This window comes from Heptranchias perlo, chromosome 10, assembly GCF_035084215.1.
Source record: "Heptranchias perlo isolate sHepPer1 chromosome 10, sHepPer1.hap1, whole genome shotgun sequence".
Classification (NCBI taxonomy): Eukaryota; Metazoa; Chordata; class Chondrichthyes; order Hexanchiformes; family Hexanchidae; genus Heptranchias; species Heptranchias perlo.
The window spans coordinates 31,055,215-31,079,529 of record NC_090334.1 but is presented as its reverse complement, the minus strand read 5'-3'; the positions used below and the strand labels follow the sequence as shown (position 1 = coordinate 31,079,529).

General features: G+C 40.9%; 1 long non-coding RNA gene across 1 annotated transcript in view; it reads right to left on the bottom strand.

Moving 5' to 3' along the window:
* Nucleotides 1-539: 539 nt before the first annotated feature.
* The window catches only part of LOC137326124 (uncharacterized), a 705,949-nt gene continuing 682,173 nt past the window's right edge, over nt 540-24,315 (bottom strand). The window contains exon 4 of the long non-coding RNA XR_010964113.1: nt 540-639. This is a non-coding gene — a long non-coding RNA (uncharacterized lncRNA). The remainder of the gene's footprint in view (nt 640-24,315) is intronic.

Genomic DNA, 24,315 nt, shown 5'->3' with positions numbered 1-24,315 from the left:
GCTGGAAGCAGTGAAATTCCATGCCATTTTAAAGCTCTCTCAACTCATCCCTCAGCCCAGCCTCATCTTGGTAATCACAATTTTTGAAAAAGGCACCAGTGTGACATTTTTTTCTATTTCCCAAATGGTGCTATGGCCTCTCTGAGTAAAATTGCCAATCACTGCCAAATTAGGGACAATTTTCTGCTGTTAGCCTGTGCTCACTGGGAACTGGACTGAGACTGCCCAAACTCATTTTATGAACATAAGAAATTGACGGGCAGGAAATAGCCAGCTGGTCCATCAAGCCTGCCCCACCCCATGATGGGTAGACCATCGTGTCCAACATTTTTCCCATCCTCCCCATCTCCCACCCACACCTGCAGCCATGTAATCTCAGGGGAGAGGCAAAAAAGCAGAGGAAAAAACCTAGCGCCTATAAAGGAAAAAATTCTCTGGAAAATTCCTCACGGACCCCCTCAGGTGATTAAAACCAGTCCAGGAGATCACATGGACCAAGTGTTATCTATAAAGACACTTACCTTCCATATGATGCGATCTCTGCCCCAGTCAGGAACCGGTCCAGCTCCCTCTTGAAGGCAAACGGAGAGTCAGCACCCACCACACGAACCGTAATGTATCCCAGAGGCTCACAATTCTCTGGGAAAAGAATGTACTCTGGGTGGGGGACTTCAATGTCCATCACCAAGAGTGGCTCGGTAGCACCACTACTGACCGAGCTGGCCGAGTCCTGAAGGACATAGCTGCCAGACTGGGCCTGCGGCAGGTGGTGAGCGAACCAACACGAGGGTGAAACTTTCTTGACCTCGTCCTCACCAATCTACCTGGCGCAAATGCATCTGTCCATGACAGTATGGGTAGAAGTGACCACCGCACAGTCCTCGTGGAGACGAAGTCCCGATTTCGCACTGAGGACACCATCCAACGTGTTGTGTGGCACTACCACCGTGCTAAATGGGATAGATTCAGAACCGATCTAGCAGCTCAAAACTGGGCATCCATGAGGCGCTGTGGGCCATCAGCAGCAACAGAATTGTATTCCAGCACAATCTGTAACCTCATGGCCCGGCATATTCCTCACTCTACCATTACCAACAAGCCAGGGGATCAACCCTGGTTCAATGAGGAGTGTAGAAGAGCATGCCAGGAGCAGCACCAGGCGTACCTAAAAATGAGGTGCCAACCTGGTGAAGCTACAACTCAGGATTACATGCATGCTAAACAGCGGAAGCAACTTGCTATAGACAGAGCGAAGCGATTCCACAACCAACGGATCAGATCAAAGCTCTGCAGTCCTGCCACATCCAGTCGTGAATGGTGGTGGACAATTAAAAAACTAACGGGAGGAGGATGCTCTGTAAACATCCCCATTCTCAATGATGGTGGAGTCCAGCACGTGAGTGCAAAAGACAAGGCTGAAGCGTTTGCAACCATCTTCAGCCAGAAGTGCTGAGTGGATGATCCGTCTTGGCCTCCTCCCGATATCCCCACCATCACGGAAGCCAGTCGTCAGCCAATTCGATTCACTCCACGTGATATTAAGAAATGGCTGAGTGCACTGGATACAGCAAAGGCTATGGGCCCCGACAACATCCCGGCTGTAGTGCTGAAGACTTGTGCTCCAAAACTAGCTGCGCCTCTAGCCAAGCTGTTCCAGTACAGCTACAACATTGGCATCTACCCGACAATGTGGAAAATTGGCCGGGTATGTCCTGTCCACAAAAAGCAGTTCAAATCCAATCTGGCCAATTCCCGCCCCATCAGTCTAATCTCAATCATCAGCAAAGTGATGGAAGGTGTCGTCGACAGTGCTATCAAGCGGCACTTACTCACCAATAACCTGCTCACCGATGCTCAGTTTGGGTTCCGCCAGGACCGCTCGGCTCCAAACCACATTACAGCTTTGGTCCAAACATGGACAAAAGAGCTGAATTCCAGAGGTGAGGTGAGAGTGACTGCCCTTGACTTCAAGGCAGCATTTGACCGAGTGTGGCACCAAGGAGCCCTAGTAAAATTGAAGTCAATGGGAATCAGAGGGAAAGCTTTCCAGTGTCTGGAGTCATACCTAGCACAAAGGAAGATGGTAGTGGCAAGTAACATTCGCGCCAGACAAGTGCCAGGCAATGACCATTTCCAACAAGAGTCTAACCACCTCGCCTTGACATTCAACAGCATTACCATCGCCGAATCCCCCACAATCAACATCCTGCGGGTCACCATTGACCAGAAACTTAACTGGACCAGCCATAACAAGAGCAGGTCAGAGGCTGGGTATTCTGCAGCGAGTGACTCACCTCCTGACTCCCCAAAGTCTTTCCACCATCTACAAGGCACAAGTCAGGAGTGTGATGGAATACTCTCCACTTGCCTGGATGAGTGCAGCTCCAACAACACTCAAGAAGCTCGACACCATCCAGGACAAAGCAGCCCACTTGATTGGCACCCCATCCACCACCCTAAACATTCACTCCCTTCACCACCGGCGCACAGTGGCTGCTGTGTGTACCATCTACAGGATGCACTGCAGCAACTCGCCAAGGCTTCTTCGACAGCACCTCTACCGCCTAGAAGGACAGGAGCAGCAGGCACACGGGAACAACACCTGCACGTTCCCCTCCAAGTCACACACCATCCCGACTTGGAAATATATCGCTGTTCCTTCATCGTCGCTGGGTCAAAATCCTGGAACTCCCTTCCCAACAGCACTGTGGGAGAATCTTCACCACATGGACTGCAGCGGTTCAAGAAGGCGGCTCACCACCACCTTCTCAAGGGCAATTAGGGATGGGCAATAAATGCCGGCCTCGCCAGCGACGCCCACATCCCATGAACGAATAAAAAAAAGAACAGCCTAACATCCAGTCTATTCCACTCTTCCATAGTTTAAACTCGTGTCACCTGTTCCTTCCCAATCTGTTAAACTGGAATAACCTATCAATAGGGACGCTATCCAGCCCTTCAATTATTTTATAGACCTCTATCAGATCACCTCTAAGTCTACACTGCTCTAAAGTAAATAGACCAAGGTCCTTGAGCTTTTCTGAGTAGCTGAGGTTCTTTAAGTTAGTAATAATTCTTGTAGCTCTCCTCTGGGCTTTTGCCAAGACCGCTATATCACCCACCATGTGGGGAGACCAAAGCTGGGCACAGTACTCTAGATATGGTCTGACCAGCGACCTGTATAGTGTCAAAATGGTGTCCTTTGATTTAAACTGAATGGCTCCATTAACACAACCCAATACCCTGTTCGGTTTTAAGAACATAAGAACATAAGAAATAGGAGCAGGAGTCAGCCAATCGGCCCTTCGAGCCTGCTCCGCCATTCAATAAGATCATGGCTGATCTGATCCTAACCTCAAATTAAAATTCATGTCCAATTTCCTGCCCGCTCCCCGTATCCCCTAATTCCCTTTACTTCTAGGAAACTGTCTATTTCTGTTTTAAATTTATTCAATGATGTAGCTTCCACAGCTTCCTGGGGCAGCAAATTCCACAGACCTACCACCCTCTGAGTGAAGAAGTTTCTCCTCATCTCAGTTTTGAAAGAGCAGCCCCTTATTCTAAGATTATGCCCCCCAGTTCTAGTTTCACCCATCCTTGGGAACATCCTTACCGCATCTACCCGATCAAGCCCCTTCACAATCTTATATGTTTCAATAAGATCGCCTCTCATTCTTCTGAACTCCAATGAGTAGAGTCCCAATCTACTCAACCTCTCCTCATATGTCCACCCCCTCATCCCCGGGATTAACCGAGTGAACCTTCTTTGTACTGCCTCGAGAGCAAGTATGTCTTTTCTTAAGTATGGACACCAAAACTGTATGCAGTATTCCAGGTGCGGTCTCACCAATACCTTATATAACTGCAGCAATACCTCCCTGTTTTTATATTCTATCCCCCTAGCAATAAAAGCCAACATTCATTGGCCTTCTTGATCACCTGCTGCACCTGCATACTAACTTTTTGATTTTCTTGCACGAGAACCTCCAGATCCCTTTGTACTGCAGTACTTTCCAGTTTCTCGCCATTAAGATAATAACTTGCTCTCTGATTTTTCCTGCCAAAGTGCATAACCTCACACTTTCCAACAATGTATTGCATCTGCCAAATCTCCGCCCACTCACCCAGCCTGTCTATATCCCCTTGTAGGTTTTTTATGTCCTCCTCACTCTCTACTTTCCCTCCCACCTTTGTATCATCTGCAAACTTTGATATGTTACACTCAGTCCCCTCCTCCAAATCGTTAATATAGATTGTAAAGAGTTGGGGACCCAGCACCGACCCCTGTGGAACACCACTGGCTACTGGTTGCCAGTCTGAGAATGAACCATTTATCCCAACTCTCTGCTTCCTGTTAGATAACCAATCCTCCACCCATGCCAGAATATTACCCCTAATCCAGTGATTATTTATCTTGAGCAATAATCTTTTATGTGGCACCTTGTCAAATGCCTTCTGCAAGTCTAAATACACTACGTCCACTGGTTCCCCTTTATCCACCCTGTACGTTATGTCCTCAAAGAACTCCAGCAAATTTGTCAGACATGACTTCCCGTTCGTAAAGCCATGCTGACTCTGTCCTATTAAATTATGTTTATCCAAATGTTCCGCTACTGTCTCCTTAATAATCAACTCCAAAATTTTACCTACCACAGATGTTAGGCTAACTGGTCTATAATTTCCAGCCTTCTGCCTACTACCCTTTTTAAATAAGGGTGTTACATTAGCAGTTTTCCAATCTGCCGGGACCTTTGCCGAGTCCAGAGAATTTTGGAAAATTATTACCAAAGCATCCACAATCCCTACTGCCACTTCCCTCAAGACCCTAGGATGTAAGCCATCAGGTCCAGGGGATTTATCCGCCTTGAGTCCCATTAATTTACTGAGTACCAATTCCTTAGTGATTTTAATCATATTTGGCTCCTCCCCCCCTCGAGCCCCCTGTTTGTCCAGTGTTGGGATATTCTTAGTGTCCTCTACCGTTAAGACTGAAACAAAATATTTGTTCAGCATTTTTGCCATCTCCATGTTTCCCACCATTAATTTCCCGGTCTCATCCTCTAAGGGACCTACGTTTGCCTTAGCCACCCTTTTTCTTTTTATAGAACTATAGATATAACTATATGCTACAGTTTCTCTACATTGGTCATGAGCCTTTAGTGATCTGTGCACAATAACACCAAGATTTTTTTCTCTCTCAACCTCTTTCAGTATTGTTCCCTGCAAATAATACATGTGTTCTGTATTGGCCCTCCAACATGCATGACACTACATTAATCTAAATTAATGCCATTTGCCAATGTGTGGCCCACTCCCCTAGCACATCTAAGTCTTTCTGGATTTGATTGCACTCCTCTACCATTTTAACCCTCGCACATCTGCAAACTTACTTACTATTCTCCCAACACGCTGTCTAGGTCATTAATAAAGACCGTGAAGAGTAGAGGAGCCCAGGACCTATCTCTGGGGGACACCACGAGTAACATGTCTCCAAGCTGAACCGCATCCGTTAACTGCAACTTTTTAGCTGCGGGATTAGAGCCAATTCCTAATCCAGCTTTTCAACTTTCTACTGATAACACAAGATTCTATCTTGTGTAGTAGCCTAGTGTGAGTTACCTTATCAAAGGCTTTCTGAAAGTCTAGGTAGACAATGTTTACCGGATTTCCCTCGGCCACTACCCTAGAGACTTCCTCAAAAAACTCATATCAAATTTGTTAGGCACGGCCTATTTTTTCGAAAGTCGTGTTGTGAATTTCTGATGGCCCCTTCCCTTTCCCAGTGATCATAAACGACATCTATTACAATCCTTTCTAGCATCTTCCCAATAATGAATGTCAGGATGATAGGCCTGTAGTTCCCTGGCTCTGATTTGTCCCCTTTTTTGAAAATCGGAACTATATGAGCTCGCTTCCAGTCCAAGGGAACTATCGATGACTCTACTGAACAATTAAAGATACAGGCGGGGGGCTCACAGAGCACCTGTCCCATCTCTTTAATCACCCTTAGATGGATATTATCCGGATCTGAAGCCCAATCAATTTTGAGCTTTCCTGATCGATCCAAGGTGACATTACTATCTATTTTAATATCAATGATGCTATTCATTACTGAGCATCCCTCATCTGGAACATAAGCATTGTCTTCAGGTGTATAGATTGAGGCAAAATAGTCATTTAGCAACTCTGTCGTAACCTTTACAGTAATCCGACAAAGGAGTCTCTCATCCTATTAATCTGGCTTAGACAGCTCGCAGAGGTGCCAGGTAAATGTCTAACCCACTGTACCACCTAGTTGCTCTTCGAAAATCAAAATATTTTAAGTTTATTTTATCAAATGGAAGAACTAATTTTTTTAATAAATCCATCCAAGCTGAGCACATTTTATATTTACTTGGTTCTTTTAAGTTGGATTTCCATTCATCCTTATGGTTACACATAAATTGGGATATTATGAGTCTAGCTGGTTTAATTTTTTTTATTCGTTCATGGGATGTGGGCGTCGCTGGTGAGGCCAGCATTTATTGCCCATCCCTAATTGCCCTTGAGAAGGTGGTGGTGAGCCGCCTTCTTGAACCGCTGCAGTCCGTGTGGTAATTTCCCTGTGTTATTTGAATAAACTCTCACCTTCCCCTCTGCGCTCCCACCCCCCCAAGTAGAGTTAGTGAAAATGCATCCTATTTAAATGTAACTCTGCATGATTTGGGGTTTGGATTTACAGGATGTTAACTCCAGGCTCATTCTGGAGCAAAGCCATTTCCAAGAGGTGTCGAGTTTTAATTTGGAGTGATACTCCAATACATACTTTGGTGCATTTAATATGCTTGTTGCACTACGATTAGCTACATAAGAACATAAGAAATAGGAGCAGGAGTAGGCTGCTCCGCCATTCAATAAGACCATGGCTGATCTTCGACCTCAACTCCACTTTCCCACCCGATCCACAAATCCCTTAATTCCCCTAGAGTCCAAAAATCTATCTATCTCAGCCTTGAACATACTCAACGACTCAGCAACCACAGCCGTCTGAGGTAGAGAATTCCAAAGATTCACAACCCTCTGAGTGAAGAAATTCCTCCTCATTTCAGTCTTAAATGGCCGACCCCTTATCCTGAGACTATGCCTCCTAGTTCTCGACTCTCCAGCCAGGGAAAACAACCTCTCAGCATCTACCCTGTCAACCCCCCTCATAATCTTGAAAGTATCTGATGAGATTATATCCATTGCTGTCCATAAATGTAAAAGCTCAGCAGGAAAATCACAGTACAGGGTAGCCAAGCCTCACTTTGATTTGACTGAGCCAACCTCACCAGCATCTCCTGATGTGTTAAATGCTTCCACTAACTATTCACTGGGCTGAGCATGACCCTACTACCTGGTAGACTCAAGTCAGTTAGTACATTAGAGCGGAGTATCTGGCTGGGTGAAAGGGGTCAATCAAATTGGGTCATTTGAAACTTAGAACATGACTACCCATGCACAAGCAATGACCTATAATGCTGCCAGAGCCATACATGCCTGCAATTACAGAAAGCATGCCAGGTTTAGGAGGAAACTGGATGCCAACGTATGTGGGAAATATAACCTGTCTGGGGTTCATTTAATGCACACTGCACATTGTGCATACTGACAATGTAAGTATACTACTACCAAAAGCAGGCTTTTCATTGAATTTTGTGAACTTTTGATGCGACGTTTCGGTGGTCATTTTCAGCTTAGCTGCCTGGGCGGTAATGTGGGGGAGCGGATTGTCCACCTGTGTTAGAATTTACCTGATTTTCTTCCCATTTAAATCAGTTTTTTTTAAAATCCGGAAATAAAAAGCTGGTATCAGTAAAAGTGACCATGAAGCTGTCAGATTGTCATAAAAACCCAACTGGTTCACTAGGAAACCTGCTGTCCTTACCCGGTCAGGCCTATATGTGATTCCAGTCCCATACCAACATGTTTGACTCTTAACTGCCCTCTGACGTGGCCTAACAAGCCACTCAGTTGTATCAAACTGCTATCAGTGGTTCAAGAAGAAGGCCCACCACCACCTTCTCACAGCAACAGGACAATGAACGCCGGCCTTGCCAGTGATGCCCATATCCTGAGAATGAGTTTTTAAAAATCCCATTAATCAGTGGGGAGACAGATCCAGGGCCCAGTGGAATGATGCAACCTGCCCAATACCGGTGTCTCTCAGGACAGCAACACATGCCAGGCCTCTGGGCTTCCCTCTCAGGGACCACCTTGGTGGAACGTGGGAAGCGACACTAGGTTGCCCAGCAACAAGCTCCAGAGACATAGCCAGCAGCAGGATCAAGCTGCCATGAGAAGAGGGCTGCTTTGGTCCCATGATCCTTTTGTAGAGCATGAGAAGTTAACCACCTCTCATGATACTGGTCCATACTAGAATAGGTGAAAGAAAGGCACCGTGTGTGTTAGGAAAGAGTGGGTTGGTTTGTGTTCATTTTGGACTTTATTGTAATAAAATAGAATAGGCACTGTTGTGCTTTGTTATTCATGGAGGTAAACACCATACAGGAAAGGGTACACTTACTTGGTGCTGACTCATTCACTCAAGTGATGATTATTGGCATGTTCATGAAGGGGCAAAGAAAGCTGATGTGTTGTCATGTTGTCGGATGGGTAGTCAATTGAGGGAATGTCCCTTTTTTTGAGAAAGTGGAGGAGAAGGAGGTAAACTTCTGGTGTCAGAGGAAGACTGTGTTACAAAGAAGAGAATATGTCAATGATGATATGATGTTCTGATGCCCCTTACAGCAGGGGGTGCCCTGTGGGAGCTTACAAAGTAATGTGGTTGCCATTGATTGTCCTCGGACCTTGGGAAAGCCAGCAATTCATAAAACTAGACGGCCCTATCTTGCTGCCTTACTGTGATGTCAAAGGTGATAAATCACTAGCTCTCCTGCAAAGTGCATCAGTCACCTGACGAATGCATGCCCCTACTGCAGCCTGGCTGATATTACAGAGATCACCTGTGGCTGCCTGAAATGAGCCAGTGCCATAAAGATTGAGTGTGGTTGTCATTTTCATAGCCACAGAGCGAGCATTGCAGGCAGATGACCATGGCTGCAGGTCATCATGCAGTAGGTGACACAGATGTTCTATTGCCTCTTTGGTGTCGTGCAATCTTCTTATACACATCTCCTCCAACGTCCTCATATGACCCGTGCTGCTTGTATATTCTACAAGGGAGGAAATAATATCTGGTGGGCTGCATCCTCCCTAATGCTGCCTGCCTTTTCTTTGCTCCATCCTGTGCCGCTCCTCCTCCATGATAATGGTGTACAAAGATATGCCCATCGGGAAATTACATACCCGCTCCTGAGAAACCCTTACTGTGGCTAGGGGATGGGAGGACAAAATCTGGCAGTAGTCCGACCTCAATCAGAAGCAGTGAGAAGCAGGTTCTTGTGTGTATAATCGGAATGGCAAAAAAAATTGTTGTAAAAAGTGTTTCCCAGTTGCAGAAATCACTAATGAAACTCTTCAAACACTTTGGGCTCAGAAACTCCTCACATCCACCGAGGGTTCCCAACTCTGGTTGGACGTATTCCTGGAGGTTTCATCACAAGACCTCCCACTCCAATGGCCCTGCATAGGCAAACAGCCTTTTTTCCCATTTCCAATATTTCTGTAACTAATAAACAAAAGTGTTCAAAGAAAATGAAAAAAGCACATCATTTTTTTTAATGCCAGTATGATTTTTCTCCTGGGTGGTTTGCAGCAGTGTCCAGGAGATTAATTTTCAATTCCTGGAGACTCCAGGTCAATCTTGAAGGGTTAGTAACCTTACTTCCACCTGTCTCAGCTGTGCTTAATAATTCTCAGTCTAAGTTATCTCGAGTGCATTGCGAATGTGAAAGCAGGAAACTCAGAGCTGCAGTGCCACTGGCCCTCATTATAGTATAGGAACTGCTGGTAGTTCTTGATGTGGGTGGAGTGCAGTATGTGTTGATACAGTGCATCTTAATGGGGTAGTACAGCAGAAAGTGGTTGTGTCCTGAAGTGTCCTATGTGGCTACCTGTGGCATAAAAGTCAACTGTAGTGGTGTCTTTCAATGCCCCTGCAGTGTTTTGTTGGTTGCACTACAATGGTCTTCGTGGACCGGGTAGCACATCTCAGTCTTTGGTCATCCTTAGCCTTCTCATGAGTTGATCCTCCATAACGGCCAAATAGCTGAATCTGCTATGGTACCTTATTGCCTGGAGTAGCATCTGCTGACAGCCGCTGATGACCGTGATCGGACCTCCACCCAGTGCCCTGCCCTGCCCTCTCCCCCCCAGGCACTCACCTCAGGCCGCTGCCAGCGAGTCAGGTGGCCTCAAATTAGTTGCTGCAAAAGGGCGAGCTGCCTATGGTGACACGACAGGTGTTGGCAGGTCGTCCACATTATTTTGATGAGGCCTGATGCCCAATTTCGGGCTGGCCACGGGCCTCCCGGATTGGCTGTGTGCTGCCTAGGCAGTGGTGATTCTGGGCCCGAAAAGGGGCTAGACGAATTTCTACCCCAGGCACTACTTAAGGCACATGGAGGTCAAAAATGACTTCAAAGTGAGTACTTATTTCTATGTCTGTCACTGACATTCTCATTATTTTCAATAATATAATAAACTGAACCCACTGAAGGTTCAGACAGAGCATTTGACTTTTCATTGCCATCACTGACTTCCCAAAAAGCTAATTGCTAAGATGGTTCCAAAAGATAAAGATACGTTTACACTCTTAGAAATAAATGCATGTGCACATTAACAATAGGCCCCTTAGTGCTAGTTATCTGTCTTAATTGCATTTGCCTTAAATCAGTCATTAGTGACCGTTGACTGAAAGAACTGACAGTGTCCAGGGGTTGTGCTTAAGCCTCTTGAAGATTCGCCGTGAAAACAAGGAAAGACAAATCAGTTTTTTTCTACTCTTTTGTTTACGAAGAGAATGGGTCAAACAATTTAATGAGAGGATTACTCATGCTTCAGTTCTATTGAAGAAGATTAATTGATATTTTCCTGTAAGGGGTTTAACCAGGTGGGCCCAGTCCACTAGTCTTTATAGTTGCTAAAACTGTGATCAGTGGAGCAAGCTTGACCATGTTTTCCCAGGAAGTTATTCAATTTAAAGAGTACAACAAACATCTTGTCTTCATACATTCTCGTGGTTTCTGTGAATTTAGAAATAGGCATTTCTCTGAATATTAGCTGTCTATACCTGAGCACTTAAAACAGCTTGGGATCATTTCATACCTCCACAAATACTCAATAAAAAAAATCACAGAATCATAGAACGGTTACGGCACAGGAGGCCATTCGGCCCATTGAGCCCATGCCGGCTCTTTGTAAGAGCAACCAGTTAATCCCATTCCCCCACACTTTCCCCGTAGCCCTGCATAGAACCATAGAAAATAAAAAGTTACTTTTTAAAGGCTATGTAGAGAGATTAGGTGGCAGAATAATTATAAAACAGTTGAAACAGCCAAAACTGGTGTATAAACCAAGGGCGTCCAATCTGTAGTCGTAGGGCCGCACACAGCCCCCAGGGTCTGGCAATCCTGCATTCAAAGCCCAAGCAACCCACTCCTATTTTCACTTACATTTCTCATTCACTGGTTTGCCCTGCTCTCCCCCTCTCTCTCTCTCCACCTTTAAGACACTCCTTAAAATTTAAGTCTTTGACCAAGCTTTTGGTCACCTGTCCTAACGTATCCTGCTTTGGTTTGGTGTCAATTTTTGTCTGATAATGCTCCTGTGAAGTGCCTTGGGAGGATTTACAATGTTAAAGGTGCTATATAAATGCAAGTTGTTCTTTAAATTTTTGGGACTGAAGGTTTGAAAGCCACTAACGCCTCCTACATGGATAAATCCTGATTCAGAGCACAAACGTCTGCTAGTATCAGCAACTTAAGATATATGCAAGTTACTGGAATATAGATTTAAACTTTATATATGTTCCCGAGGCTTCATGGCCTGCAAAGACAAAAGCTTGTACACCCCATACTAAGCTATTGCACTGCACAATGGTAGGATACAGGTTTTTACCCATTTCAAATTTCAAGTCCTATTTTTTTTCACAGTATGTTATTTCTAAGCCTTTGGAGCCTAGACATGCTCATAATACATGTCAAGTAAGCCATTCTGAGCATCAACAGTCTGGGGGTGGTCACTGCCAGTAGTGCAAAATGGGCTGATAGCAAATCTGCGTCCAATTTCCTTTTCCACTGACTTCACCCACTCTGTTCATCTTCTGCCCTAAAGTACCATGTTTCATGACCATATAGCAGCACGGGTAGAACCAAAGTTTGATATAATCTTAGTTTTGTTTGTAAGGAAATATTCTTTATTTTCCAGATCATCACTGTCCAACAAGTAATAACTGTTGGTGCAGCTCTTTCTTTGAGTTAATTAGTGCAGTTCCCATCTTCTGAAACTGTTCTGCCAGGAAATACAAATTTATCTGCTTTCTCTACTTCTTTGCACTTTAGTTATGCCTTTCCAGGTGTTTCGTCCCACTTAAAATAATTTTAAAGATCTTCCCAACAATTTAGCATTTTTCTAGTGTTGTTTTATTTACCAATTCCTGATAGTCAAGACTGGCCCAAATCTAGTGTGCTTTTAAAAATGTCAGTCATAGCATGACTAATTGGTGCTGGTGGTGGTTGGAGATGACAGTGCCTGTCCGAGCCAAATATTGCTGCAGTCTTGGCCAGCACCTCTGGCATAATGACTGGCATCTCAATGTTGGTGAAATGGCCTTTTCTGGGCAGTTTCTGAGCCATAGATGTGAAATTCCCAATCTGAATGTTTGGATTGGCGCCCAGAGAGCAAATAGAAGCATTTCATGCTTAGTTCCATTTTGTTGTACTACCACTTATGTGTTAATGCAAAGTAGATTCAGTTGTACTTTAGCACAAAAGCAGCAGTGGAACTCAGACAGGTCTAGAATCTGACTCCTGCGTGCATTTAATCAAGCACTTTGAGACTTCCTCCAATAGCTCGTCTCACGCTGCTCGAGCTTCAGACGAGGCATAGTATAACTGGAGTCCTGTGCAAAGCCAATCTTCAAAAGCTCTCAGATGGTCCATTGTTTTTAATATTAGGATAGAGCCAATGTTCCCATCCACTCATGTCTAACATTAAAATGTAGCCACATAATGAGTGCATGTCTGAGACAAGTACATATGATATAACAACACCCTTCGGTTACTAAACTGTGATTATCTCAGCTCTGCAATGATTAGTTCACAAATTTTCATAAATAGGAGGTATTATAATGCAGTTCTGAGGAAACTATATCCTTCCTGCATGTTCATGAATTGTTTGCCTTACATTCTCTGCTCCCCCATTAATGGTCAACACTTGGAAAGATATCCCTTATTTTTCTGATTAAAAGTTATACTTCTCAAAATTTTGATTCTCTATGTTTCTTATGGAAAGAGATTTCCAGTGCAGGCGAAGGGAACACATTCCCACTTTTGTTATCCAGCATCGAGCATTACACAGGAGAAGTACAGAAAAACTGACTGATAGTTGCACAAGTGATGGATCGTTGTAAAACTGCCAATGACATCACTTCACAACGTATCCAAACCCCAACTTCAGAAAGGTGCGCCTTACTTCACCAATGTGATTTCTAATAAATCCTACAAGAGGTCCTTATGCTCTCATTCAGCAAATCTGCCAATTTAGTATTAATTGGTGCCAATAAATGGGTATTTTTCGCTATGGGTTCGCATGAACTGTTAACCGGGTTCAGACTGCCTCAAACTCACTTCATATGGAATATTTACAGCCGCCAGCAGAGAGCAATCATTCCTCCTGTCATACTGGGCTGAATTCAAACATGGGCCCAAAAAGTGGAAGGTCAATTTTTTGTCCTCTAGAATCGTAGAAAGGTTACAGCACGGAAGGAGGCCATTCGGCCCATCGAGTCCGTGCCGACTCTATGCAAGAGCAATCCAGCTTGTCCCACTCTAGAGATGACGGCCTTCAAATCGTTGATGCCGTCCCCATTTTACAGGCCTAAAATGGGCGCCTAAGCATCCAATATGGCAAGCGACGCACACGTTCCATACCAGTAGTGCGTATCCACGATATTGGTAAAGGCATATGCAATTAAGGGGCCTAACGCCTGTTTCAGGACCCTTCCCAAAATTGGGTTGCCCTGAACGCAGCCAGCACTGGTAAGGTAAGCTTTTTAAAAAATATTTAGCTGAATGTGGAGCAGGGTGGAACAGGTGTGCTTCTCCTGGCTCTACAGCATTCCGAAGATGGATGCTGGTCCCAACCCTGCCCTGTCCTGACTGCCTCCCCTTCCTCCTCCCTATCACCCCCCACCTCGATCACTGCCAATGTACCTAAGGAACGCTGCCGGTGTGGCACTGGCCAGAAATTTACATCTGCAGCTCGCCGGACTAATTTAAATGAGACCCAAGGCACAATATCAATTGGGCCTCGGATCTACCTGTTTTAGTGAAGGGTTCGTTTCCTGCGCCCAGTTCATGCCCATGGGCCAGCGCTATCTCATTTCACTCCCAACAACTTTTAATATTTTTGAGAGTATTGCTTGAGCAAGGAAAATTGAGAGGAACCTAGTGAATAAAGTTGCAAATTTATGTTGCTGTAGTGGTGCTTTGCCTGCTGGGATGCATCAGGAATTCAGTTGCACGCCCCACAACTTTCTGTCTATTAAAATTAATTTGTAAAATTAAAATGTCGAATGTTTTTCCAACAAGCAGTGCTTACATGATTTTTTGAACGGGAAATATAATTCCCATTGTAAATACCCCAAAATCTTAAATTTGATTGTTTATCTATTTAACTTGAATGCTTATTAAAATAGCAGTACACAAATGTAATATTTGTAATATTTGTGCATTGAAATTAGTACTATTACAGTAAACTACACAAGCACAAACTGTTCAGCACTTCTGCAAAATGGGTATAAATCATACTCAACACAGAAAATTTAAACCGTAGATATAAATAAGTTTTGTTGAAATTAAAGCCAAGTGAGTTACTTTCATGTAGAAATTCCTATCACTATATAAAATAACTTTGGCCATTTGACGTTAATACCCATTAGAATCAAAGAATAGTTACAGTACAGAAGGAGGCCATTCGGTCCATCGAGCCTGTGCAGGCTCTTTGTAAGAGCAATCCAGTTAGTCCCATTCCCCCGCTCTTTCCCTATAGCCCTACAAATTTTTTCCCTTCAAGTATTTATCCAATTCCTTCTTGAAAGCCATGATTAACTAATTAAAGTTCAAGTAAACCACTGGGGTATTACTGAAATATAAAATTTGCATCCCAAAGCAGCAGAATTCTCTTATATTAAAAGTAAAAATTTAATTTGGCTCACAAGATTCATCTTCTATATACAATGACATTTTCTATGGATAGCAACATAATGGGAGCATTGAGTTGGAAGTACAAACCAGCACTGAAGTGAGCTCTGGTATTGAACAAGTACAAATTTTATTGACCCTAATGCTGGCAAATGCAGTTAACCTTATTGATTTAGATAAGCACATTAAAATAGCTTAGTGAGGAATGTTTTACCACAAGCCACTATAGTATGACCACTGTGTCAGCTATTCCGGGCTTCAAAACCTGAACACCCAGGCTAAGACTGAACGTATTGATCCACTTAAAAAGCCCATCTTTGATAAATACTACATTATCACTGCAAGTCTCTGCAGTCATGTTAGGTGAGCTGGGAGAGCAAGTGTAATCAGAGCAAGTAGTATGAAAGCTGATCTCAGTTCATTCAGCTCCTGTGAGACTCACAGATGGAAAAAAAAATAAGTATAACACAGCAATCACTGTTGTTACTCTTAGCAAATGCACAAAAGAATATCCAGGCAAAAAAGCAAGTTCATTAATTTTAAAGAAAACAAGGTTAAAAAAAAGACGAGAAATTACTGTCTGCAATTTTAGCATTCAAAATAAATGGGTTAATGGCACCATTAGAATAGTGGATAAGGGAATGAAATACGAACATGTTAGGCATTCAGATACTAACGAGGCAATCTGTAATTCCTAGGCTGTAGTGATCTGTTTTTCTCCTTTTAAACAAATATAAATCAAAAGAAAACAAAAATCTTTGCCAGATTTTTGAACCAGAAGCCTACTCTATAGTGGGGATGTCCACTTACCAAATAATAAATATTTACACTGAGTAGGTAATTCTGTGCACCTATGCTCCCTGTAGGTAACCAGGAGTGCATGTTGAAAATTCAGAGCCACACTGTCCACAATTTTCTGGCAAGTTAAATGAATAGTCTGAAAATCATGGGCAGTGCACGCTTGAATTTTGGATATGCACTCGCAGTTTGTTGTACCATTCAGTGTTTCTTCATTAAAAGTAGCTGTTGGGAACTTAATCCAGATGAATTCGCATTCACCTTATTTTAGCTTATTGCCATTTTTTTTAAAAAGCCTGCTATTTTCTTTAAATCATTTCTAAATCCTGATTAAAAGTTGGTTAGGGAATTTTGAAGATTGGTATTTTAATGGATATTTTGTTATTACCAAGAACATGCAGACCAACAAAACATGATGGGGTAGATTTTTGTTTTCACTGCCTGGGAATAACGCAGAAAGGAAAGTCTAGCAGGAGGATCACACAACCCCCACAGAATCAGCCGGATTTTCCTTCCACTAATTTCAATGGGAGAAATATCCAGCAGATTCTGTTACCAGCATTCAGCAGGGCAAGAATTCCATCTACATTGAGATAATAGTTCCACAAGTGCGGGATCGTTCTCCTTTGCTGGGTTTCAGGTGGTCACATGGGTTTGATGGGGGATGAACGTGGAATTTGCATGATATAGATCTCCAGGCAAGGGCCCAAAACTGCTTGGTACTTCACCAGGCCAGGCTATATGTATTGGCTTTGACAGACATACCGTAATATGTTTTGATTCTTGTTCTTATGTGAAATTTATTTCTGTATATCAAATCAGAAAATTCAAAATGTGTATTTACTGAGATTTGAATTAGGAAATGTTAGAAAAATTCTGCTGCAGATTTTGTGTAGGATTATTGATAAAAAAAAGTAATTACTTTATTAGCAGGAATTAATATCATCATGAAGAAAGGTTCTGGTAAAATATTTTAAGAGTTTTTTTTGTTGTTTCTTTGTCAATCCCAAAGACCCTGGGGTAGAAATATGTCGGCGCCCAATTTTGGGTGTGAAGGCGGCAATACAGCTGCAATAGGCACCCAAACTGTCAGGCCCGAGGTTGGCCTGAAATTGGGCATTGGACCTCATCTATATAATCTGGGCGAGTCTCCACAGACAGCTCGCTCGACTGGTGAATCAAATTTAAGGCTGCCTGCCATGCCAGCAGTAGAGCTCAGGTAAGTCCAGAGGGGGCTGGAGGTTAGCAGGAAGGGGGCCGAAGGCAAGCCAGCAGTGACCTTCGGGAAGGCTGTGGAGCCAGGAGGAACAAGCTTTTTTTTAAAAAAAAACTTACATTTCATTGGCGGCTGCTGCTTAGGACGCAACGGCCGCTGAAGAATCCAGAGTGGGTAGACTCATTGTAGACCAATTTTGGTGAGGGGGTCTAAAACAGGTGTTAGGCCCCTCATTTACATATGTTAGGAATCTAAAGCCTGTTGGCACCAAAATCCAATTTCAGATGGGACATTTTTCAGGAGTCTTGGGAAGCAGGACTTCAGTCCCCAAAATTGGACTTGTAGAAATGGAAGCAACAAGGTCTAATTTCTATCCCTATTCTGAAGCATCTATATCAAAGAAGTGTAGCTGTCAGCAAAAAAAATTGGTTTAATGTTAACCTTCACATCAAATAGCTTTCATTTAAAAAGTTTTTTGGTGTATCCTTATTTAATTAAAAACTCCGAACCATCATAGTTGTTTGTAAATTAATACTATGAACATTCATATACATCAAATTGACTGCAACAGCAAAAGTACTCAATAATTATACAGAAGCAGTTTTAACCAGTGGAAACTTTACAGATTCAGACCACTTCTATGTCTCTTTGCGGACCTATTTCCACTGGACCTCCTTCGCTTCACTTGGAAGTAACACAGACAAAAAGCATGGAATAAACTGTCCACTGTACTATTAATGGTGTGTAACACTTTCATTTTGTGTCTGCACTACTCATAAATTATGGGTCATGATTATTTTCCACTTATAAAAAAACACCTGGAACAAATCGTCACTTGTATGACATCTAATATGTAGCTATTATTGTTTTGTTTAATTCTGCAAAAACTTTGTGTCTCGCTCCATGAATTGACATTTTGTCTCTTTTGAGTAGGATCTAGTCTAGTGGGACAAAATGTCCTTAAAATGAGCCATTAAAAGATGACACTCAAATGGTTAGAAGCACTAAGCTAAAACACAGCAGAGAACAGCTGTCCAGAAATGATCAATTGCCAAACCACATGGCTGGCTATTAAATTTTAATGTGCCTTTTAAGCGAAGATTTTGCTTATCAGGGAGAAAGATTCCCAGGGAAAATATTGATATTGATTCCATCATTTTAGATGTAACTGATCCTTTAAGTAATTTTTCTTGGTTTCAGTGTCAGTTTTTAAGTGTCTGCGTGGACTGAGTAAATCATTAAAGGGCATGTTCATTTCAAATTCTGAGCCTAATGCGTGAAGGATTCTTTAGTGCACTCATCGCAACATCTGTTGCAAGCAAACTCATTCATTCCACTGAAGTAAAAGCAAAACAGTATCTACACAGGGAACTAAATTATGAAAATTAAACCTTTCTTGAAGTGCTTTTAGAAGGTGCCTTAATTGATTATTTTGTGGTAGAGTTTAATTCAAATATTGATTACTTTAACTTGTTAAGCCAATATTGGACAGGGATCAGGAATGATAGATATCAAGAGACAAACTGACAGTTTAAGCTTGCTATATTCCTTCAAATCAATCTAAAGCTTACTTTGAAATTTATCAATATTTTATCACATTAGGATCCTCTTAACATATGTCAATATTTGCACAATGTCCTGTCAGTTACACATGAATGTCATCTGCATTAAAAGAAAAATTTAGGAATGCTCGTTACTTTCTAGACATTGTTGATATTTTCACATTACCTAAAGGTGATATGTCCAAGCAGTGGAAATAAAAAATGTATTGTACAAAGATTAAGGTATCATTTAACATTCCTATGCAAATGTTTTAAAAGGTTATAAGGCCAGGCTCTTTTTAGGCCACAGTAAAAATTACCACCATTGTATCAGTGGGGATACATTATTGGATTTGTTTCAAGAGTATGAACGACTGTAATTTATGCACCTTCCTCCTGAGTAGAATATACCCAGTAATGTACCACACTAATATACCACAAAAAATATGTAATGTGCAGTATTCTACTCATCATGCATTTGTTGATTCACTGTGGAAAAGTTTACCAAAAAATCATTGCATACATGTTGGAATAACACTAATGTTTCTGATTCCCACAAGAGTTTTGATCGAGTAAATAAGGAGAAATTGTTTCCAGTGGCAGAAAGGTTGGTAACTAGAGGACACAGATTTAAGGTAATTGGCAAAAGAACCAGAGGAGACATGAGGAAAAAAAATAATGCAGCGAGTTGTTATGATCTGGAATGCACTGTCTGAAAGGGTGGTGGAAGCACATTCAATAATAACTTTCAAAAGGGAATTGGATAAACACTTGCGGGGGAAACATTTGCAGGTCTAAGGGGGGAAAGTAGGGGAGTGGGATTAATTGGCTAGCTCTTTCAAACAGCTGACACAGGCACAATAAGCTGAATGGCCTCCTTCTGTGCTGTATCATTCTATAATTCTATGATCAGGCTATAGGATCTGTTCTGCTATTGATGTTCCTTTGTTTTTGTAATCTCAGTGCAACACTGAGCTTTGTAAGAAGTGCAACGTATGGAGATTGTGGTTCATGGATGGGATATGTCAATGATATCCTCATTCATGTCTACCCCGGCATTGGCGGCTGGCCTTCACCTGTCCAGGCCCTATGCTTTGGAATTGCCTTCCTGAAATCCTTCGCCACTCCACCTCCCTCTCCTCCTTTAAGACCTTCCTTAAAATCTACCACTTGACCAAGCTTTTGGTCCCCCCTCCTAATATCTCCTTCTTTGGCTGGGCGTCCACTTTATGGCTTTGCGAAGCACCTTGGGGCATTTTTCTTAATGGCACTATATAAATGCAAGTTCTTGTTGCAAGTTGTTGTAATATCATTATAGGTTTCAAAAATAATGACAGATATATATCAAAAAGGCTATCATATATTATGCTCCAATCGTTTGTTAGAACAGATGGACACCTGTAGTCCTCCAGTATTATGTCTTTCACATTCAAGAATAGGTAATGACATTCTCCATCTTTCATTAAATAAAGGCGTATTAAAAGGACTTAGCTTAATACTGTATTTTAAAATATTTTCACGCTGTTTAACATTTGCTGGAGTAGGCTATGCTTCATTAGATACGTTATATTACAGATCAAGAAAACAATAACAATACGCTTTTGAGTGCCACTTTTGCTGTAAAATTAGAAGTGTAATCATCTTAAATCTATGACTACAACAGTCGTCTTTGGCCCTCCATAGCATATATGCTGCTTCATTAATATATTTTGTGTTCATCGGGCCTATTACACTACTTTATGTCAATTGATTACATGAAGTGTGAAACTAATGAAATTGCTTGTGCCCTTTAACTCTTCTACTATTGTATAATGAAAACAATTTTAAACTAAATATAAAATGTTTAATAATGAATAGTGAACGTGAAATATATGCTTTTCTTATATATATTCAAGATAAATGTAATATACTTAGTGAAAACTATTTGATTTTATATTTAAAATCATGAGTGTTTGAAGTTCAACATAAGTGAAATATACTGAAAAATTAAATTACAATGATAAATAACAAGCTTTGTATTTAAATTAAGCTTGTAAACGGAATAAGCTTTTGTGTTTTAAAACACATATTTATACTCACAAAGCAGCAATGAGTTTCAATAAATTGTCAATAAAACATACTCAGTGATTAGGCAGAGTATATTGTTATGATAAATTGTAAAAAGTTTAAAAATCTGCAGATTCCAAATGATATAAATAACATTAGACACTAAAAAAATCAGACTGTTTAAAGAACCAGTAAGGTTTTGTTACATTTACTTGAAGTTCAGATAAGATTTTATATCAATGAACAGTGGTTTTAGTGCACATTTGTCGATCACAATTAAATCACAACTTTTTAGACACTGAATTACAAACCTACAACAGTTATTTGATATAAATGCATTACATATTGAGCACATTAAAGAAACACATTAAAGAATTTCATGGTAAGCAAGCCAAAGTCAAGGAAGAATTGAGGCTCATATTTCAGCACAGCGATAAGTGTGAATATATTTATAATTCAACTTTCTTTGTCTTAAATTTCTTCCAACTGCACTTTGAATGGGTACTTGTTTTCCCATTACTAGCCACTTTAATCCATTTATGTTCTAGTTGTCTCATTTAAAGATCACTTTATAGTATTGGATGTTCAGCATCTGAGGTATTTGTTCCACTCCTGCATGATGAAATAACACAACAGTTTACATATTTCTGAACTTGATCTGAAAACTGATTTAAAAATCCATAGAGGCAATCAAATTTCCCTGAAAATATATACACACAAGTCTGCTTTGAGGTGGCTAAAATGAAGTAAATTTAGTTTCAGGAGACAGGAAGAAAGCTAAGATAGGGGAGCAAAGATCCTGCAGTAAATGGGCCCTGGTAGTGACCAGGACCGAAAAACATCCCTCCCTTGAGAGGTTTAGAGCAGGGCAAGTAAGGAAATGCAATAGAAAAGTAGACTGTGCTTTTCTTTCTTGCAGACTGCATTAAATATTCAGCTAAAGGGAGGGATCAATTTACATTTCTCTTCTTGTTTCTTGTGTCTTGGCTGACAGGTGCTGTAAACATACATAGACAAACATGGTCATATGCTTGCATTGCCACAATAAATGGTAGCAGAAATGTTGCACTTATTATGGCGTTCTTATCTCAGGACCAGGCAGTTTTTTTAATTTCAATTATTACGTTTAATACCTATTTGTCACAACTTGACCACTGTCTTACTAATAAAACTGCACATAAAAGTCTAAGTACAATTTTCACGGTTATTGCACAACATAGTATTCTCACACTAAACAAAATACTTGTAAAATTGAATTTATCATTTATAAGTATCATTGAACCATTAACTTTCCCGCAGTGTAGGACTACCAAGAACCACTGACCTTGGCTAAGAGCAGGAAGCTTGTATTTAAAACATTCCCTCAATCATGTTTGGGAGATGTAATGATAAATAAATTATGACTGTTTACACTTAGATCTAAGTGTCCTATTTTTCATACTAATACATATTAAGAATAGAATCCTTATTTATGATCTAATCATAATTTTAATCCTATCTTTCCTGCACTTTAAACTGTCATTTGGTATAATTTATGCACTTGTTATTAGATGTGACAATTTCAGATTCTTCCAATAAATAGCTAGTGAAATAATAACAAATAATAAGGCCTCATTTCTTGATGCTGTTTTTGTGGTGACATGACATGACATTACTCCATTATTACAAACAGATTTCTGTATAAAAATTGACTAGCCTCTTTATTTTATGTTAAGCATGCTGGTAAAGTAAACCGTATTGTTATGAGTGGATAATGGTTGTTTTAAGGATTGTAATTTTAACACACATTAATGGCCATAATCTCAGCCAATCAGAAGAGCCATTTTGTTTAATCTTGCTAAAAAGTACAGTTGGTTCCCAAATTACATAGTGGATATTTGGTAAGTCTATACATACAGAAATAAAAAAAATCAGAAGTAAAAGGTCACATGGCCACATAGCCACAAACATTACAGATTATTTGAAAATAGGAAATCAATTATATCTCATTGAAACTTGAGTTTTAAATCTAGTTATAAGAGTAACTGCAGGACTTCAAAAATTGATTTAAATCCTAATTAAATTCCATCCTTAAAGATCTGATTATTGCACAGTAGATTACAAATAAATTACTGAAATACTGTAAAACACACCTTATGTTTTTGAATTTCAAGAAAGTACATTTAAGATTACATGGCTTAATTGATTGTTATTTTTTGTAAAAATAGCAAAAGTTTTTGATACACACCTCTCATATATTTGTTAGTTATTTTCAAAAGGATTAAGTTAGTCTAGTTTTAGTTATTGCTTGCTATGGTGGTACAGCTGCCTAAGGATGCAGTTTGCCATTTTAGCATTGATGTAAAGTGCTTTTTGGTATGCATCATTTCAAGAATAACAATATAAATCAGGAGACTACATAGTGCACTAACAATAGGGCTGTCTCACATCAGTTTGAATTTGCCCAAATGCAGTACAACTCTAGCCTTATTTTTGTAATATTATTTCAATTGCTATTTTTAAAGTATAACTATCACTGATAAATGCTTATCCATAGATCGGTTTCTGTCTTTGCTAATTTTAGTGATAAAGTGAAACACAGATTAAAAAAAAGTGGTGTGCTGATCCCAAATCAGACTTAGCAGCAATACCTAGACGGAATGATAGACTAAATTATTCCAGATGATTAAATTTTATATACTTTTAAACGCCCATTTAAATGGGCTAACGCCTTTGCTAAAATACCAGAGAAGAAATTTCAGATCAATGTGTTAAGGATTTGTATACTATTATCTCACAGGGCAATTTGAAAACCTTAATATTTAAAGCATCCTTGTTTTGAGGGGTCTTCTGTGCAGCCTTGTAGACAAACATTTACTTAGCATCAAGTAAAGTGTATGTGCTGTTGTAAGTCAATAGTATCCCCTTGCAGTGAATCCACTGTGAAGCAAGAGTTTCGTTTTTTACAGTCTCTTTGGAGAGAGTTCACAGGCCAATTACTCTTTTTCTTTAAGTTTGCAATGAACATTTGTTTAAAAGGCCATAAACATTGACCCTGCTGCTTCAGAGTGGATGCATTACAAGGGGATCTATTTGCCCTGAGCACTTCAGCGTATCTGCTCCACTTGCAACTAAAGCAAGTGGATATATATAAGGCTCTATAAAACTCCCTGTAAATGAATATTTTAAAAATTAAAATTTTTTAAAAAGTGAGATATCATGCAGAATTAACCATCACTTGCTGAACCAAAGTTTCTTGAGCTTTCATTAAGCTATGGGAAATCTGTAACTTGCCATTTCACGCTGAAATATTAACTCTCAAATCTTGCTGTGGTTCCTACAACCACAAGGATCAAATTTGAAATTTAGCCTATTTATTCATCTGTGCTGC